Source organism: Pelobates fuscus, chromosome 3 (genome assembly GCF_036172605.1).
Source record: "Pelobates fuscus isolate aPelFus1 chromosome 3, aPelFus1.pri, whole genome shotgun sequence".
Lineage (NCBI taxonomy): Eukaryota > Metazoa > Chordata > Amphibia > Anura > Pelobatidae > Pelobates > Pelobates fuscus.
This window is the reverse complement of record NC_086319.1, coordinates 305,655,505-305,675,566: the sequence shown is the minus strand read 5'-3', so window position 1 is coordinate 305,675,566 and position 20,062 is coordinate 305,655,505. Positions and strand designations below refer to the sequence as shown.

The window sequence follows — 20,062 nt, the reverse complement described above, 5'->3', positions numbered from 1 at the left end:
ATCAATAGTGACATTGTAACACTATTATCTGTCATAAATCGCTAAATAACACCCCACATGTAAATATTTTTTTTAAAGTAGACAACCCAGGGTATTCAATATGGGGTATGTCCAGACTTTTTTAGTAGCCACTTAGTCGCAAACACTGGCCAAAGTAAGCGTTCATATTTGTTTGTGTGTGAAAAAAGTAAAAAACTAAATTGAACGCTAATTTTGGCCAGTGTTTGTGACTAAGTGGTTACTAAAAAAGACTGGACATAACCCATTTGCAATACCTTGGGTTGTCTACTTTTGCAAATGGTATGCCATCATGGGGGTAATTCTCATTCCTGGGCTACCATACGCTCTCAAAGGCAACGTAACCAACCTGGCCATTTTCAATGTAAAAATATTTGACCCATATATTTGACCCTGTAACTTTCAAAAACGCTATAAAACCTGTACATGGGGGGTCCTGTTCTACTCAGGAGACTTTGCTGAACACAAATATTAGTGTTTCAAAACTGGAAAATGTATCACAACAATTATATCATCAGTAAAAGTGCTGTTTGTGTGTGAAAAATGCAAAAAAAGTCACTTTCACTGACAATATCATCGCTGTGATATGTTTTACTGTTTTGAATCACTAATATTTGTGTTCAGCGAAGTCTCCCGAGTAAAACAGTACCCCCCATGTACAGGTTTTAGGGTGTCGTAGAACGTTACAGGGTAAAATACAGTTATAGCAAATTAAATTCTCTGGACTTTCGGCCTGGGTTGGCAGGCAGGTCCCTTAAATTGCAATCAATAAAATAACTTAATTATGTAAAAATATTACATAAATACGCACGTAGAATTTAAATATATATGCATATTTATATATTTGAAGTCTACGTGTATATTTATATAATTATTTATGTAATTTTGTATATGGACATATGAATAGTTCGTATTCTTTTTATTTATTTATATATACATAGATATATATATACAATTTCATTCTAAGTGTATTTTGATATAAATATATATATATTAATATCAAAATACAGTTAGAATAAAATTTCGTATAGATATATAATTTTTTTTTAAATTTTTATTATTATTTTTAATTTTTTTAGTTTAATTTAAATTACTTATTATTTGTAGTTTATAATAATATATATACAATATATATAGTTATTATATATATTATATATATACACGTGTGTAATTTAATTATAAGTGTATTTTTATATTAATATATGTACATATTAATATAAAAATACACTTAGTATGACATTATATATGTGATATTTAGACGTATATTATATATATATAATATACGTCTATATATCATATATATATATATACACATATATAATTATTATTTTTATTTATTAACTTTAAACTTTTTTTTTTTATGATTTTACACTAAGCAGGGAGACTGCCTGTCAGCACAGACAGTCCCCCTGCAGGCAGAGACTAGGACACCTATTGTGACCATGTGGTCGTCCTGTTGGGCGATCACATGGCCACAGGGGTCCTAATCCGCCATGGGGAGACTGTCTGGGCTGCAGGCAGTCTCCCCACAACGGGAGCACCGCCGATCGCCGCCGGGGGAACGACGGCGATCGGGTAAGTACATTGGACCGTTAGGACGGTTCAGGACCGTCCTCGGTCGGCAATGCAAAAATGCCGATGACGGTCCTGAACCGTCCTCCGTCCTTAAGGGGTTAAAGGAACACTATAGAGTCAGGAATGCAAACATGTCTTCCTGACACTAAAGTCCTGAAGTAAAAATGTGATTGTACTCACCTTTTCTCCCATGCTGTGCTGGCCTCACAAGGGATTGACCAAGTTTTGCAAATCATGTCAAGTTGAGTTGGTCTGAATAAATAGTAACAATTACCGAAATTGTTAATGTTATAGAATATAAATATTACCACTTTAACCCCTTAAGGACACATGACGTGTCTGACACGTCATGATGCCCTTTTATTCCAGAAGTTTGGTCCTTAAGGGGTTAAATACATCCTTTACATTGTTACAGAGTAACATAGCTGAAAAAATACTTGCGTCCATCAAGTTCAGCCTTCCTTACATATGTTTTTGCTGTTGATCCAAAAGAAGGCAAAACATATTACATCCATGAGGTTTATGCACTACATATTAAATTGCAATTTGAAATATAAAAATAAAATTGCAAAATCTAAGCTAATATTGCCAAGCCATTAGGAAAAATACCCAGTTTGTTTTCGCTTATATTTCTCAAGTCAATCTGGGACATTATTCACTGTCTAACCTGTATTATAATGATTCTTTTTTTTTTTTTTTAATAGTCCATTTTATGCTTGTTCTGCTTTAGTGGTGTAAGGGAAACCCCTTTTCAGAGTCTGCTTGTATACTAACATTGATTTGTGTACAGTATGGTGGATGTAAACTATCGGGTGAAATATTTGTGTCTTACAGTAGCTATCTAACCATACACATCTTAACAATTTGATAAATATAGTGCAAATCTTGGTTCATTTAATATTAAGAAAAAAAAAGGTAAACAAGTACCTAATGTCCTAAAATATCCTATTGCGTATGCAGTCTTCATTTTCAGATATTGTATACTATAAATAGCTAAAGTGCAGCTTCGAAAACAGAATAATAAGGCCTCAATTATATATATATATATGCTATATTTAGATTATATTGTGTATACCTTTAAATTGTTTCTAACCCCTTGGCTGCTGGAAAGATACATTATGTGATTTTTTTTTAGTTACACAGATTATCACTATTTTAAATGTGACTTGCACAATTGAGGGGAAATTCTGTTTGCAAGGTCATTTTACACAAACTATAGGTAACATTAATCTTTTCTGGCACTGAGCTGTAGGTTTGACTTAAAGCATCTGTCCATACTCAGATCTTAACCCTTTGTGTTTGCTCTGCTTGAAGAGCAATCATTTTTCACTTCAAACCAAAGTTACAGTTTAATCCGTCACACTGAGATAACTCTGAGACAAATGACATTAGTCTGAAAGATCTCTGCATGTTAAACCAAACAGCACTGAACTGTAGCATTTTTTGGTTGAGATTCTAATTTTCATTCCATTTGCTGAGGGTTTAAACTTTATCTCAAGCCCAATCTGGAGGTAAAAAAGGGAGGGGGGGTGTAGTGGGATTAAAGACTTTCCCATAATTCATTGTAGCTCCTCCCTTATTATCAGCTGGGTCAGAATATTATCTATTGTGATAAGGAATGATGTATTGAAGTATAAGCAGTGTCACAAAGCCTGCAGACAAACAATCCATCATTCGTTTACAGTCATTTTACCCATTCATAGACATGAGTCTTTGGAATACTTTGTAAGAACACAGTACAGAAAGAGGTTCCTCCTGCCTTATACAATAGTGCTAGTGGGACATTGAAACAAAGGAGCATATTTATGAAGTGGTGGGAAAGGTTGTCTAAACATCCCCCTGAAGCAGACCTCATGTTTGATGTTGCCACGTGGAGTCCATGTGTCCAAGAAATGGTTCTACTAAATTATATATCTTTAGTTGGATTTTTGCAGAATTGTGAATTTTTGTTTGTTTGTTTGTTTACGTTGTTTCGAGGTTAAATTTTTTTTCTAAACTGGAGAATTGTTCCAAAGTGGTTAATTTGATTAGCATTACTTTTGCATCTGTTTGTTAAGTGAATACATGTTAGTGCACACATTGCAGTTTAGTTTATTTGTTTTGTAGCCTTTAAACTTCACGATTCCTGGAAATACAATGTCATTTGTGTCTGTCTATTTCAGACGATTTGACAGACTGTGTATTTTAACATGGAAAGTGGTTTTGAATACACCTGAGAGATACATTTTTTTAATAACTCGCTTTAACTTTTTCTAAGCTTTGGGCAAAGTCCATCGAGAGGTTTTGCACATTATTAAATATACATGATCTTGTACAATTAAACATTTTTATGTCTGCTTAGGGTGCAAATTCCGCATTACGGGGTCACATTTTTCAGACATACATTATTGTTCTAATTGGCATTTATAGAGCGCCAACTTATTTTGCAACGCTTTACAATATTATAAAGGGGGAATTTAACAATAAATGAGACAATCACAAAATGTTACAGGAACAATAGGCTGATGAGGACCCTGCTCAAACGAGCTTACAATACATCACTTACTAGTCTTTCAAACAGCGGAACACGATATTCAGACCTGTTCCCTGCATTGTTTTTATTTGCCCTTTACTAAATGTTCTGTAATTTTGCAAACTACTTGAAAGTGTGTATACAAAGAACTGAAAAATTATTTTTAAAAATTTAATATTTTCTCATGTGAATCATTAACACCTTCACTACAACACTTGTTTAAGTTAGAATATTAAAATAGAACTTAAAAAGGCAGGAAAAGTAAATAGAGCGTAAATGGAGGATTGAACCGCAGTTGTGTGCATAGATTACTGTTCTGTACATAATTTTACATTTTTATTTAATTGTTGATCGTTTACAGACATATTGGAGGAACAACATATTTTACAAACTATATGGCAGGCCTCTTTTTCCTTGCAATATTTCAGGGTCTGAAATTCCTTTTTCTGTCACAAAGAGCCCACTCGTCTGTACTCACCTCCTGATTCTTCAATGGCATAAATAAAGTTTCTAATTCACACGTGCTTATTGTATTGGCGTAGCGGAGGGCCCTGCCATATCTATTTATTTTGCAGATACTTACTGAGAAACATTGACATTAAGTGAATTTTTATGGGGTAAACTTCATTTTGATTTTTAAAAATAAAAATAAAACTTGTGCATTCAATTTTTGTTAGTGAACTGGTTGAAGCGAATGTGTCTAATCATTTTGGAGTGTGACTTGTGCTGCTTAACTGCTCTCCATCATAAACATGATTTAAAAAAATTAAAAAAGAGTCTCTAACACTTCAAAAATTGCATGCAATACCTCACTTATAGATCAATTCATTAGATATATAGTTTTGGCAAATCAACGACCAACTTGCAAAATGTAGCCCATGCTAACAAATTTGGAAAAACGTTCCCCACTCTGCCTAGCTTTAGATATTTTCCATTTGAACCTTTTTTTGGCTAACATTTTGCAGTAAAGATTTGCACGTTATATCAATGGCCATTGTTCTTGAGTGTCATGGAGTTTATTAACTCACTGAAGTTGCTGATTGAAGGCACAGGTTATGTGAATGTGGGAATGTGAATCACAGGGGGAACTTATTAAATTGACTTTCAAACCAACATAACAACTACAGTATGTTGTAGCGATTAAGGTACCAGGAGTCCCCAATCACTTTCTGGCAGTAAGTGGCAAATTATTTAGAAATACTGGCTATAACGAGTACCGGTCTTATATGAGGACATTCATATGTCAACATAATCATACCAACTCAGTATTCATACTTAAGTTAGGACACTATTCATTGACTGAAACCTGTAAGCAACTTGACAATTTGCCACCAGTAATGCTAGTGGTCTCCTGCAGTGAGCTGTAGTGGTTATGGTGCTTAGAGTATTCTTTTAAGTACAGTGAACGTAAAGTGTGGAGTAGTACTGGCCACTTGCACTAAAGGTTAAAAAAAAGCATAACATGGAACCTAATGTGATGCACCAAGATCCATACAAATTTTAAATTTTTCGCATAAATGGCATGTTCTGGGGCAGGCATAGGCAACCTTTGGCACTCCAGATATTTTGGACTACACCTCCCATGATGCTTTGTCAGCATTATGGGTGTAAGAGCATTATGGAGGATGTAGTCCACAACATCTGGAGTGCCAAAGGTTTCCTACTCTGGTTCTAGGGAATCTGTGTAAATGACTTTTGTTGAAAAATTGAATTGCCATGTAGAGTATATTCTCAATTATTTATTTCTTATATAAAATCAGAAATCTATAATTTCCTATGCAGCTGTGTAATTAGAATACTAGCTTGACTATTGCTTACATTTCAATGTAGGTTTTGAAACCAATCGCCTAACAAAAAAGTGTTATCCAAAGGTAAAAACACAGTGGGATGAATTTTGTATTAGTTGGAGAAGATAGATTTATAGCATAGAGTTACATACTTTAGAGGTGTACTTTAGACACATATTTTACTCTATTCATAAGAATCATACAAAAGCTTTGGATTTGGAGATGTTAAGATGCTCGGAATAGTCCCCATTGATGTAAAACAGAGAATTGACATGCTGCAAATTTGGCAAAATCAGAGGTTTGTGATTTGATATAATCATCCTTGAGCCGTGTGAGCTATTTAGAAGGTATAACGAAGCAGTAGTATGGACATCTTATGAGAAACACAACAAACCTAAAGATAACCATCTCCACAATGTAAAATAGCCTTATTTTCAAAAGGTAATTAGAACCAGCACATATTGTGTAGCTTGATTTAATTAAAATAGAATGCTTCGCTTCTGTCTGTCAAATTAAGTTTCCTAAACCCCATAAGTGAATGCAACTAGTGTCGCTGAATGTGTCTGAGCCATATAAGTAAGAATGTACATAAATAATTCTATACGGCAACGTTCTTTAACCATATTATTCTCAAAAGCAATTGCAAAGCAACATCTTTCAAAGCATATGCCATGAGCAAGTACACCGCAAGCACCATCACAGATTGTGTCCATAGCGTCATTTATCATGTCAGGGAGTCTCCTGTGTCACACACAGTTCTTTCTAATTGCATTAATTTGCAATAAATAAATAAATACTGCAGCGATAAGCCTTCTACTTTGAATTCACAGGTCAGAGAAATGAGATGCCGTGTGCCACACATTCGCCATTCACACTAACTAACTCTGTGACATTCTGGACCATGGCTGTGCACAAGGGGGGTTTTACATGTCCTCCTACTGTACAGCTCCATTCATGGAACTGTGACCAGAGCAGTATTCAGCAATTCCATTCATTTTATCTAATAAATGGGACTGCTGCCAGGGACTGAACATACATATTCCTTTATCCTTCGCTGGACTGGACAGCGGATTTATTGACATATTTCAGACCCATGGACAAGAATAAAAGGCTACTGGTCTGGTCTGGGCAGAACCTGCTGCTGATCAAGAACCTTGAAGGTGAGCATTTTTTTTTATTTTATTTTTTTGTAATCTTGGGTCTCAGTTTTAAAGATCCTCACTATGCTCACTCCCCACTCTGGAGAATTCTTAGAAACAAACCGCCTCTTCATGGATGGTTTCTGTATAAGTGATCCCATCCTCCTTTGTCTAAGAATTCCCTTTCCTGTTCCAGAGGGAATAGTGGGAGATCTACTTGGATAGGGGGAGTGAAAAGTTACTCATGTTATAGGTATACAAGTTACTCATGTCATATGTGTACCTGCAATTTTGGACATGCTCTCCAGGCATGTAACATTAATGTATTCTTCAAAGTCAAACAAATAATATGATACATTAATATATTTTATATAGCTTATTCACAAACAAGCTAGAACACCATATAAAATGTTGTCAAAGGTTTTATCTTATTTTATTTTACTCATATTTTAAGTGTCACTGTGCATTTGTCACAAAATATTAATTGATGCTAGATTATAGGGAATAACATGTCATTTAATCAAAATATTGTGATGGCCAAATTGGTAGGACATGTTTAGGGGAGATGTTACTTTTATGTTTCCTCATCCTGTAAAACATTAACAGTTAGGAAAAGCAATGAAAGATCACAAATTAAATAAATAGCGATATTCACACAGCCACCGCATCCATTATTATGTTTGACCATCTTGGTTAAGGAGGGAGGTATTTTAAGGAAAGTATATATTTTAAACTATTATTTTAATAATGCATAGAATGAATCTTATTGAAGGTAAATATGCCATCTGCACAGTTTGTGTCTGTACGTTCCTTTTAATATATGTGCCCTAAAGGGACACTTAAGCACCAGATCAGCTTTAGCTTAAAGGGATACTAGAGTTACCAAAACAACTGTAGCCTAATGAAACAGTTTCTGTGTATAGATTATGCCTCTGATGTTTCACTGTTCAATTCACTGCCATGGTTTCCTTTTCAATCAGATGTAACTTACTTTAAAAGTTTGTATCCCCTGCTCTGTAAATTGGACTTTAATTACACAGTGGAGGCTCCTGCAGGGTCTAGCAAGCTATTAACAGAGCAGGAAATGACTCTTTACAGGAAGTGTTTAGGATGGCTGTGTAAGTCACATGCAGGAAGGTGTGAATAGGACTGCATAAAGAAAGTGATTTAACTTCTAAATGGCAGAGAATTGAGCAGTGAGACTGCAGGGGCAAGAACTATACACCAAAACTGCTTCATTAAGCTAAAGTTGTCTTTGTGCCTGCAGTGTCCCTTTAATAAACTGGTTTTGGAGTACATATCATGCTACTGCATTCTCGTTGCTCAAGTATCTGCTATTTAGGAGTTAAATCACTTGTGTTTATGTTTATGCAGCACTAGCCACACCTCCCTTGGCCATGACTCACAAAGCCTCGTGTAGTAAATGGTTTCACTTTCAATCAGCACGGTATGTTTACATTAGAAGTTCTTATCTTCTCTTCTGTTAATTGAACTTTAATCCAGTGGCGTACTAAGGGGGGGGCGGGGGGGGCGGTCCGCCCCGGGTGCCATCCAGTAGGGGGGTGCCACACTCTGTACCTCCTGCTGGTCGTCCTCTCCCTCGCGGCTCCGGCGCTCAGTGAGTGAGTCAGAGCACAGGGAGGGGATTCCCAGCCTGTGTTCTGAGTCATCACTGAGCACCAGGGATGCTGTTATGGAGTGTGCCAGCAGGGGGCGCAGAGCGTGTATTCTGACAGGATTCTCCCCTGCGGCCACTCTGCCTGCACCTCCTGCACTGCCTGGGCTGGGATGGAGAGAGACAGCCCCTGAATCATGGTAAGAAACATTATTGTAAATTCACCCTCACCCCCTCCCTCAGTCACCCTCTCACCCCCTCCCTCAGTCACCCTCTCACCCCCTCCCTCAGTCACCCTCTCACCCCCTCCCTCAGTCACCCTGTCACCCCCTCCCTCAGTCACCCTGTCACCCCCCCTCAGTCACCCTGTCACCCCCTCAATCACCCTGTCACCCCCTCCCTCAGTCACCCTGTCACCCCCCCTCAGTCACCCTGTCACCCCCTCCCTCAGTCACCCTCTCACCCCCTCCCTCAGTCACCCTGTCACCCCCCCTCAGTCACCCTGTCACCAATCACCCCCTCAGTCACCCTGTCACCCCCCTCAGTCACCCTGTCACCCCCCTCAGTCACCCTGTCACCCCCCCTCAGTCACCCTGTCATCAGTCACCCCCCCCAGTCACCCTGTCACCCCCCTCAGTCACCCTGTCACCAATCACCCCCTCAATCACCCTGTCACCCCCTCACCCTCCTCAATCACCCTGTCACCCCCTCCCTCAGTCACCCTGTCACCCCCCCTCAGTCACCCTGTCACCCCCCTCAGTCACCCTGTCACCCCCTCCCTCAGTCACCCTGTCACCCCCCCTCAGTCACCCTGTCACCCCCCTCAGTCACCCTGTCACCCCCTCCCTCAGTCACCCTGTCACCCCCTCCCTCAATCACCCTGTCACCCCCTCCCTCAGTCACCAGTCACCCCCCCCACTCAGTCACCAGTCACCCCCCCACTCAGTCACCCTGTCACCCCCCCTCACCCTGTCACCCCCCTCAGTCACCATGTCACCAGTCACCCTGTCACCCCCTCAGTCACCCTGTCACCCCCCTCAGTCACCCTGTCACCAATCACCCCCTCAGTCACCCTGTCACCCCCTCCCTCAGTCACCCTGTCACCCCCTCCCTCAGTCACCAGTCACCCCCCCACTCAGTCACCCTGTCACCCCCCCTCACCCTGTCACCCCCTCCCTCAGTCACTCTGTCACCCCCTCACCCTGTCACCCCCCTCAGTCACCCTGTCACCCCCCTCAGTCACCCTGTCACCAGTCACCCTGTCACCAGTCACCCTGTCACCCCCCTCAGTCACTCTGTCACCAGTCACCCTGTCACCCCCTCCCTCAGTCACCCTGTCATCCCCCCATAGCCACTCAGTCACCCTGTCACACCCTCAGTCACCCTGTCACCCCCTCAGTCACTCTGTCACCAGTCACCCCCTCCCCAGTCACCCTGTCACCAGTCACCCCCTCCCTCAGTCACCCTGTCACCCCGTCACTCTGTCACCAGTCACCCCCTCCCCAGTCACCCTGTCACCAGTCACCCCCTCCCTCAGTCACTCTGTCACCAGTCACCCCCTCCCTCAGTCACCCTGTCACCCCCTCCCTCAGTCACCAGTCAACCCCTCCCTCAGTCACCCTGTCACCCCCTTCCTCAGGCACCAGTCAACCCCTCCCTCAGTCACCAGTCAACCCCTCCCTCAGTCACCCTGTCACCCCCTCCCTCAGTCACCAGTCACCCCCTCCCTCAGTCACCAGTCAACCCCTCCTTCAGTCACCCTGTCACCCCCTTCCTCAGTCACTCTGTCACCCCCTCCCTCAGTCACCCTGTCACCCAGTCACCCCCTCCCTCAGTCACTCTGTTACCCCCTCACTCTGCCACCAGTCACCCCCTCCCTCAGTCACCAGTCACCCCCTCCCTCAGTCTCCCTGTCACCCCCTCCCTCAGTCTCCCTGTCACCCCCTCCCTCAGTCACTCTGTCACACCCTCTTTCAACACCCCTGCCCTCTCTGCCATATACACCACCGCCATATACACCCCTGCCTTGTCATAATATCCTCCCTGCTATAAACCCACTACCTGGTCATAATTCCCACCCTGGCATATACCCCTTTAACATGTCATATAATACCCACACTGCCATAATCCCCTCCCTGCTATATACCTCCACCGTATCATAATACACACCCTGCCATACACCCTGGCCCTGCCTTGACATAATATCCTCTCTTCCATATAACACCCAATCCCATTGTTCCCACCCGTGACATAAAACACCATATACTCACCACCTCGCCTGCAGTCACCTCCTTCAATCCACTGTGTGCAATGGCACACACTGACATAGTATCCACCACACTGTCCCACCCTGCCATATACCTTTCTCCTGATCGTAATACTCACCCACTTACATATACATCCACGTTGTCACATTCCCCCAGACAGATAGGACAGATATATACTGGAAGGCAGTGAGATTAAACATTTTTATGGACCATATAGGAGCTTGTGTACGCCCTGCAGTAAGCCGGCAGCCGGGGTATGACGTCATCCTGGCATCGGCATCACTACTGGTCGTGCAAGTGAGCTGTGAAGGAAGAGCACAGAGATCCCAGCAGCAACCGCTTGTCACTCCCAGAGTAAGGTAGGGAGGTTGGTTGGACCTCTTAATAACTAAATGCGTTTGTATATCTGTGGTTGTGTATATGTTTAGTAGATAGCTCCCTAATTTGGTGTCCTTAAATATGTCAATCCCACATAAGGATAACAAATAAGTGAGTTATCTACTAAACAACCTAAATATTAAAATTAAGAAAAAGGCTTTTAAAATGTAGATCTTTTAGCTATTTAGTAGAGAATTCCCTAAATTGGTGCCCTTATGTGAGATTCCATATGTAAAGATACCAAATTAGGGTGCTGTTTAGCAGATAGCTCCCTTATTTGGTGTCCTTAAATATGGCAATCCCACATCTCAGCATCTTGCCAACACTACACACAAACACATCCCTGCATTCCAGTGCAAACACTACATACAAACACACCTCTGTATTAAAACATCACCATTATATATAACCACACCACTGCATCTCGCCAACACTACACACAAAAGCATGCCTGCATTAAAATGCCAACACTACATACAAACACACCCATTCATTTACTCACACTTACTCCATACAAGAGCATGCTTACATTGAAACATGGAAGCACTGCTCAATGCTACATACATTAAAAAAAATTGTGGGTGTTTTGGACATTTTAAAGTGCGGGGGGGGGGGGGGGGGGGGTGCCAAAACTAGGACCGGCCCCGGGTGCCATATGCTCTAGGTACGCCCCTGCTTTAATCACACACGAGGCTGTTGAGGGCTCTAGCATTCTATTAGCACAGCAGGAGACAAGAAATTCTAAATTAAAACAGCTCTGTAACCTTCTGGGGTCTTTCAAAGACCCCCAATGATGACATCGCTGTATGGTGTGGGTGGCCTGGGGGTGCAAGGGAAGGTAGGTTTTACTTACCTGAAGCTGTTTTTACGGCCACTGCCATTTCCATCCAGGGGAGCCTCTTTATATCCTCGTGCTTTATCTCCCAGGAGCCCAGTGCTGCACTCTCACACATGCAGACAGAGACATTTTAATCAAACAATGCACTTAAGGAAATTTTAAAAATGTAGATTTTTTTTTTCAGGAAGTGTAAAGTGTGAGTGTCGTCAGTAGTGGTGTGGCGAGAGATGCATAAACAAATCAATTTACCTCCAAAATGGCAGAGAATTGAGCAGAGAAACTGCAAAGGCATGATTTGTGAACCAAAATTACTCACTTAACCCCTTAAGGACCAAACTTCTGGAATAAAAGGGAATCATGACATGTCACACACGTCATGTGTCCTTAAGGGGTTAAAGGACCACTCTAGGCACCCAGACCACTTCAGCTTAATGAAGTGGTCTGGGTGCCAGGTCCTTCTAGGGTTAACCCATTTTTTCAGAAACATAGCAGTTTCAGAGAAACTGTGGCTGCGCCCCGTCGGCTGCGCATTCAGCCGACGGGGAGGAGAAGAGGAGGATCGGAGGAGGAGAACAGGAGGAGATCTCTCCGCCCAGCGCTGGAAAAAGGTAAGTTTTTACCCCTTTCCCCTTTCCAGAGCCGGGCGGGAGGGGGGCCCTGAGGGTGGGGGCACCCTCAGGGCACTCTAGTGCCAGGAAAACGAGTATGCTTTCCTGGCACTAGAGTGGTCCTTTAAGCTAATGTTTTGGTGCTTAGAATGTACCTTTAACATATTAACACAGCAAACTTGAAAAAATGTAAAAGCATATGGCACTAGTTTTATCTTGTCTAAAAAATACAGGTAATAAGAATTTGATTGAATTAACAACTTTGACTTTAAAGCTATGTTTTGTTTTCAGCCAATCAGAGCATGTGTAGACTTTAAATCATGGTCAGTGACTAACATTTTCACTGGAAATAGTCCACTTTCATGACTTTCTGTCAGCACTACAAAGAACCATAACAAATAAAATTGTACACTTTGCATAACTTTTATATACACTAGTTACGCTTCTCTAAATCTGATATTAAATAAACTCATTTTACAAATGTCCGCGTGTCTCCCTCTTCAAATACTGAATAGGTATACATTTTAAATTAGCGTGATTTAGAATGTAATGGCACTATAAGCTTGTTTTGAAACACAGACAGTTAATAATAATCTTCTAACCATCTTGATATCATATGTTTCGATCCATATTTCAATACTCTCCATGTAATGTTGCTTAATCTGCCAATTGGTTACACAGTCCCCAGTGGCCTCCTTCTGTACAAATCCAGAGCTGTGTAGTAGAGTTAGCACTTCTCAAGTTCCCAAATCTTGGCTAATATGCAATATAGGCATGCCCATCTTAAAAATAATGTGTGTTCAACAAAGTGATAACTCATGTAGAATGTCCTGGCATTGCATATTCCAGAACTTGGAGAGTTAAAATACCAAGCTGTCAAATTAAGCATTTCAGCAAAGATGCTGAAAAATATTAATACCAGAATTAATGGTATTAATATGGGCATGTCAAATTAAGGTTGACCCTGTTATCTTGAGATTTTGTCTAAATATACTTACTTTATGAAACTTACCATACTTTTGGTATACATTTTTTAAACACTGTGGAATAATTTAATTCCAGATAATAGCGGGCTTTTAAAATACAGGCCTTAACAGGGATTACCCTGGCAAAATTATTGAGTAACTGTTTCAGCCTCATCTACCTTCTTCACCTTCCTCCTTCAGAAATTGCCAGGACTAGTATTACAGGGTAAAATGGGATTAGATTCTATCAAGTTTAACTTTTTATTCGTTTTACAACTTTTAATGATCCAAAAGAAAGTAATAATTAACTCATTTTGAAGAAAGTTAAACATGTGTGCAGGTTTTAAAAGTATTGTTAGTGTGCTCTTCAGCTCAATTTACTGTTAGTGCTGTTGGTGAAATCTCATTTTTGCTATTCGGATTAGATGACCTCTTGTCCTTTGTACATTCCTACTAAGGAATTCCAGAGATCAGTTTGTATTGACCCTATATTTATTTCTCCCAGAACATATCTGTTTCCACGATAGAGAGAACTAAATTAATGGGGAACAATACTGCCTGAATTGGCATCACAGCAACAAAACAATATGAATGACTTGTATATTGCCCCAGTCAAAACAATTAATGGAGCAATGAATTGGGAGACCTGTACTCCAAAAATAGCAGAAGTTTTGTCATTCTGTAGTCTATTCACTAGCCAGTGAGTGGTGGTGAGGTGATAGGAAACTTCCCAAATTTAGACCAAATATCTGTATTTGGGTGAACTAGGTGGGACATGCTCCCACTACTCACTGTTTAAACCTTTTGCAATGTATAAGTTGATTTATAAATTTGAAGTTATTGCCTGACAAATCACAAATATGTTACTTGAGTAGGTAGAAGCTATGTGTGGGACATTTACAAAATAATGACACGTGCTAAGTGAGTCAAAATGGTCCCCTATATGCACAGACACATGGAACACAACAAGAAGAATTAATGATACGAGTCTTTGCCTGACAACACAGGCTATTGTATGTGTAACAAAACAAAAATCGTCACTATTTTACCTTATTTTAAATAATACCTATTGTGTTAAATTTACATCTAACAATTACTGCACTTAAGAAAACTAGTAAAAAAAATGTCCTCCTCATCCCCTACTACATTTTGAACAAATTATTTATCAAACCAATATTGTTTTCTTAAGCCATGTGGAATTTTAGATTGCAGATAAGTGCTGGGACTTGATGTAGTGTCTAATGATAGGAAAAGGGGAGGATAACTGAATGTTCATCAGTAATTCATCTGGTGCTGTGAGGAATGTAGAGCAAAGAGCTTTAGCCAACTCTGACACCTCCTATTAATCTTCTTCAGACACTTTTCAGTAGGTGTCTGCATCTGCTTCTAGCATCTACATCATGACACCACCACCATCCCAAGACACCTTCATTCCATCGGACCATTGGTATATCTTAGTGGGAACCATTTTCTCCTTGAATAATCAATATAATTTAAATTATGTTTTCTTTATTGTGTCCTGCATCTGATTATCCTATCTCTTTGTATTTACTTGTATTTACTTCTAACTATTTTTTTTCTCTTTTTCTCTTTAAAAGTTAAGTTAGGGGTAATTTATTTGTATGTTTTTAATTGGCTGATGAATTTGTTTCAATCTTATCATTTATCATTTTTATTTTAATTTTTTTTTTTGTTTATTTTTGTTTGTTTTTAATTTATAAGGTCTGTATTGTTACAATGTTTTGATTTTTTTTTCTTAAGTGGCTGTTTTCTACATAAACTGCTTTAAAAGCTGGTTTAAATATTAATGCTTGTGTTATTTATTTTACGTCTTTTGCCTTATATATTTATTTATTTTTATGACATTAGAAACTTAGATTAAATATTTTTTTTAATATTTAATAAGGCTGATTTCCTTAACAAATTTCCATGTCTGAAGTTTGTTACAGGCCTATTTTACACAGTCAGACATCAACTCTCCTAGAGTAACCTCTACCTCACATACCTGTCTCTTGCTCTCTCCTAAAGGGCAGCACTCTACTCTATCCTCCAGCTCTGCTTCACTCCCACCTTATTTGATTGCTATTTTTTTCTGTCCTAATGTGTTTTATACCTCACCTCCTATAGACTGTAAGATCGTTTGAGCTACGTTTTTTTGTAATTGTCCTATTTATAGTTAAATCCCCCCCTCTCATAATATTGTAAAGCGCTACGGAATCTGTTGGCGCTATATAAATGGCAATAATAATAATAATAATAATAGTATTACCTGGTTACTGGGTTAAGCAAACTTATTTTCCACCTTTAAATGTCCCAAAAATCTCAGTGCCTCTGCATGGATGCATTTACAGCCTTGACACCAAAAACAGAGAATCAAATCCTTACAAACAACAATGGCTGTGTTTCCTGTGTGTTCAAATCTGTTTCCAGAAGCCATACATCAATTGCTGGTTTAGTTTAGTGTTAAATGTCACAGCTTTCCCTTATTCTATGTAGCACATGCCAAACCTACAAATCCTCTGTAGCCACTCCTGGGCAGAGAACATAGCACCCACCCCATGAAAGTATTGATCCCAGTCTATGGAGTTTTAATTTTTATGGAACTTACTTCCAATTCATTATGTCACTTGTAGCCCTAGCAAGGTTATGAATGTCCTTTTTAGGCAGAATACTTAAACTTGAAATGTAATGCCCAAGACAAATGAAGACCTTATATGCCAGAAGTAATCTCTGCTGAATGACTTACTCTACATGTCTTTATTGAATACGTGCTGGATTTAATATCATTTTTATTTGGTGGGAAGAAAACACAAAAGTGCAATCACTCTGCTACATTACACATAACTTGTCTGTTGCTGTTATCGTCTGACCAAAGTGCTGGGGTAGAAAAGATAGGGTTTAGTTTTTTTTTTTCCAGGGTAGTAAAGAGATAGAAAAAAAAAAAAGAACTGGCATTCATCCTAAAGAGAAATCATTGAAACAAATTAATCCTATGCCGTTTAAATTGACATGGTAATCCATCATGAGAAGACAAACTCTGAAAGCAATCTCGGATCTGTAGCATTCTTTCACTGGCCCTGGGGCACCCAGACAGATAGTGAGAGGCAGGCAGAATATCTCCATGCAAACTTACCACCACTTGGAAACATTGTAACAGCTGACATTGCTTTTATAAACACACACTGTCATCTTACTGACTGGGGAACTGAAAGTGTAAAACACACCACACATACACAAATATACTGTACTGTATCAACACATACATCACATGCATATCCATTATTCTAACATATATCAAGTCTAATTAGAGAAACATATTCGCATATATGTACATTTTAAGAATGGGTGAAGGAATGGTTGTAAATAACTGAATTACTGTGACTGTGTTTGTGTTTCTGATTGTTTGTGTAAGAATGCGTATATGGTGTGTGTGTGCACAAATGATGTGTATATATATATGTGTGTGTGTAAATATCTATCTATCTCTCTGTCTGTCCGTGTCTGTCTGTCTGTCGATCAATATTGCAAGTGCATCCTTACATAGACGTATTTTATTTGCAAAGATGTGTACACATAAAAGACAAGACATGTATAAGAGACCTGTGAATTGATGTATTATTTGAATTCATCTTATTTTGTGGCCCTGGCTTTTAGCCCGGCTAGAGGATATTAGATCGCACGGTTGGTGCCTTTCAGGGCTAGTGGGATACAATAACATAATGGGTTAACCTGACTGCCTGGTAATAGCGACTTTACCAAGTTTACACACCAAGTGGATTTTATAGAACATTAAATCATAAAATCGTAATACAAGTCACAGTTTGTTACACGGCATCTATTTGAATAACACCAGCTTCCTCATGAGTAACTTTAAGTTCCCCCCTTTACCTTGGTTGATATTATTAAATCAAAATCCGTGCTACGATATTAACCCCTTCGGAACCAGAGACATATAAGAAACGTCTGGGTAACAAAGGATTTCCCTGATCCTGGGCTTGAATCGGTTAATGGAAAAATAGAGGAATTATTTTTTACAACAAATAAATCTGTTTAATTCCCGAGTACATTTAGTGGTCAAATGAAGATTATTCATATTATCTAATATATAAAGGAAACCACTGTAAATGAATCTGAATATGGGTTGTAAATCTCTGAACTAATCCACCTGTGCCCACCTATCAGACACTACAGATTCTGCAAAAACAGAGAATACACGCGATTAACCCTTTAACTGCTGCCTTTTTTTTATCAGAAATGTTGTTATAGATTGGAGCACACATCATGTGTGAGAAATACACTCCTACCAGGAATCTCAAACGCATGAATGTGGGTTTATGTGGGGGAAAAAGTGTAAATAGTCAATAACACATTCTAGAAAATTGATCAATATCACTGATGAGATGTTTGAAGTGTTTGCGAAAATTGCACATTTACTGGTTATGATTTAACAATAAGATGCCAGATCTGTTTAAATATATGTCCTGCGTGTGTGTGTTTTGCTATTACACGTTTATAACAGAAAAAAAAAAAACAATTTCATAAAGACATGAAACTATTGTATTGTAGGCCATTCCCTCTGCACTGTCCTGTATTGTATTGTATTTCCATATAGGAAGAGAGAGAGAGAGAGAGAGAGAGAGTGTGTGTGTGTGTGTGTGTGTGTGTTTTCCTTTACATAAACCCAGTCAAATACTCTGTGACATGAGCTAGGCCCTCACAGGTTAATAATACAGATCATCTTGACGCTATACTCATCGTTTGTTAATGATTGCACTAATTTTGGTGGTCTGGGGACTGACTGAATGCCCATGAGGGGTTATGGTACATCAATTAACATTTGGCCTTATAGGGTTAGTCTTGCATATCTTAACATATATCAGATGGTTTATTGTTTCGAAAGTAAGAACATTCTTTATATTGCTCTTTATATTGCTATTTGTGTGTATATATATATATATATATATATATATATATATATATATATATCATAACATGACTATGATAAACAGACAGACAGAAAGACAGAAAGACAGACAGACAGATAGATCAATCGATAGATAGATAGATAGATAGATAGATCAATAGATAGATAGATAGATAGATAGATAGATAGATAGATAGATAGATAGATGGATGGATGGATGGATGTATAGACAGACAGACAGACAGACAGACAGACAGACAGACAGACAGACAGACAGACAGACAGACAGACAGACAGACAGACAGACAGACAGACAGACAGACAGACAGACAGACAGACAGATAGATAGATAGATAGATAGATAGATAGATAGATAGATATCCTTTGCTTATAATTCTATAACCCCATGTCCTATGTTACATAAATAAGATGGGGCTTTATAAGTGAATTGAAAAGCAATGTTCTCAATGGAAGGAGGGAATATGGAGATTATTTGCAGATGTTTGTAACCCCAAAGTTTGTTTTCAGTATTATAAGGACCGCTTTGCTGCTCTGTCCCCTAACCTGCATCAGGTGTTTCCCCACCCATCCACAGAGTGACACAGGTTACATGAACTGATCACTTACTCTGTCCTGTTATATGATACCTGCCTCACTTAAACCTAGGGCTGATAAGTATATCGCTAAGCTAAGACATCTTTCTTTTGTAACAACATGCACCCACCAGCCTTTCTCTACGCTGGAGTTTACATATAAGCCTCATCATGAAGGGTTAATGCAAATAAAATAAGATTTCTGAATGCCAAACTATTGTAATGGCTACATAGAACAGGAAAAAGAAGAGCTTTGCCCTCACTGTTGGAATGTGAGCGATTGACACATATTCTCAATGCAGGATCAGGTGTAGGAAGCATTGTGCAGGTTAATTAACCCTTCTGCTCCCAGGGCGGTCCATTCTCCTGCAGCAGGGGAAGATTATAGCCCAAGAGCTTGTCACTGCCTGCACCTTCTTTTTACTATAAAAGATTAAAATGATTGCGTGCATTTCATTACGGTTTACAGGGATCTGGCAAACCGTTTAATTCAGCAAGTTAACCCCTTAGGTTTAAGCAGACTGGGAGGCAAAGCAAAAGAAGGGGTTAATCGGTCTCAATAGCTGTGAGAAAGACAATAGCGATTGGAAAACCTATCTAAATGGTGGGCTGAGGGGGGGCGGGGGGGGGGTTATACATATATTTATCCCACCTATTAAAATGTGATCACCCATATGCTGAACCGACCTGATGATTAATTGTGTTAAGCTGTAGTTAACCCTTTAATGACTTGGTCGCTTCTCCACTTTCCAAAGGGTTAAGTCTTTTCTGTAGATCAATATGTTATGTTTATTGTTTGGGAGTCGAAGGCTGATTTTTTTTGCTTGTTTTTTGATATATTTT

At 39.3% G+C, this 20,062-nt stretch overlaps 1 long non-coding RNA gene across 1 annotated transcript in view; it reads right to left on the bottom strand.

Moving 5' to 3' along the window:
* LOC134603155 (uncharacterized) overlaps positions 1-20,062 on the bottom strand; it is a 58,808-nt gene that overhangs the window by 34,230 nt on the left and 4,516 nt on the right. The window contains exon 2 of the long non-coding RNA XR_010090456.1: positions 1,774-1,845. This is a non-coding gene — a long non-coding RNA (uncharacterized LOC134603155). The remainder of the gene's footprint in view (positions 1-1,773; positions 1,846-20,062) is intronic.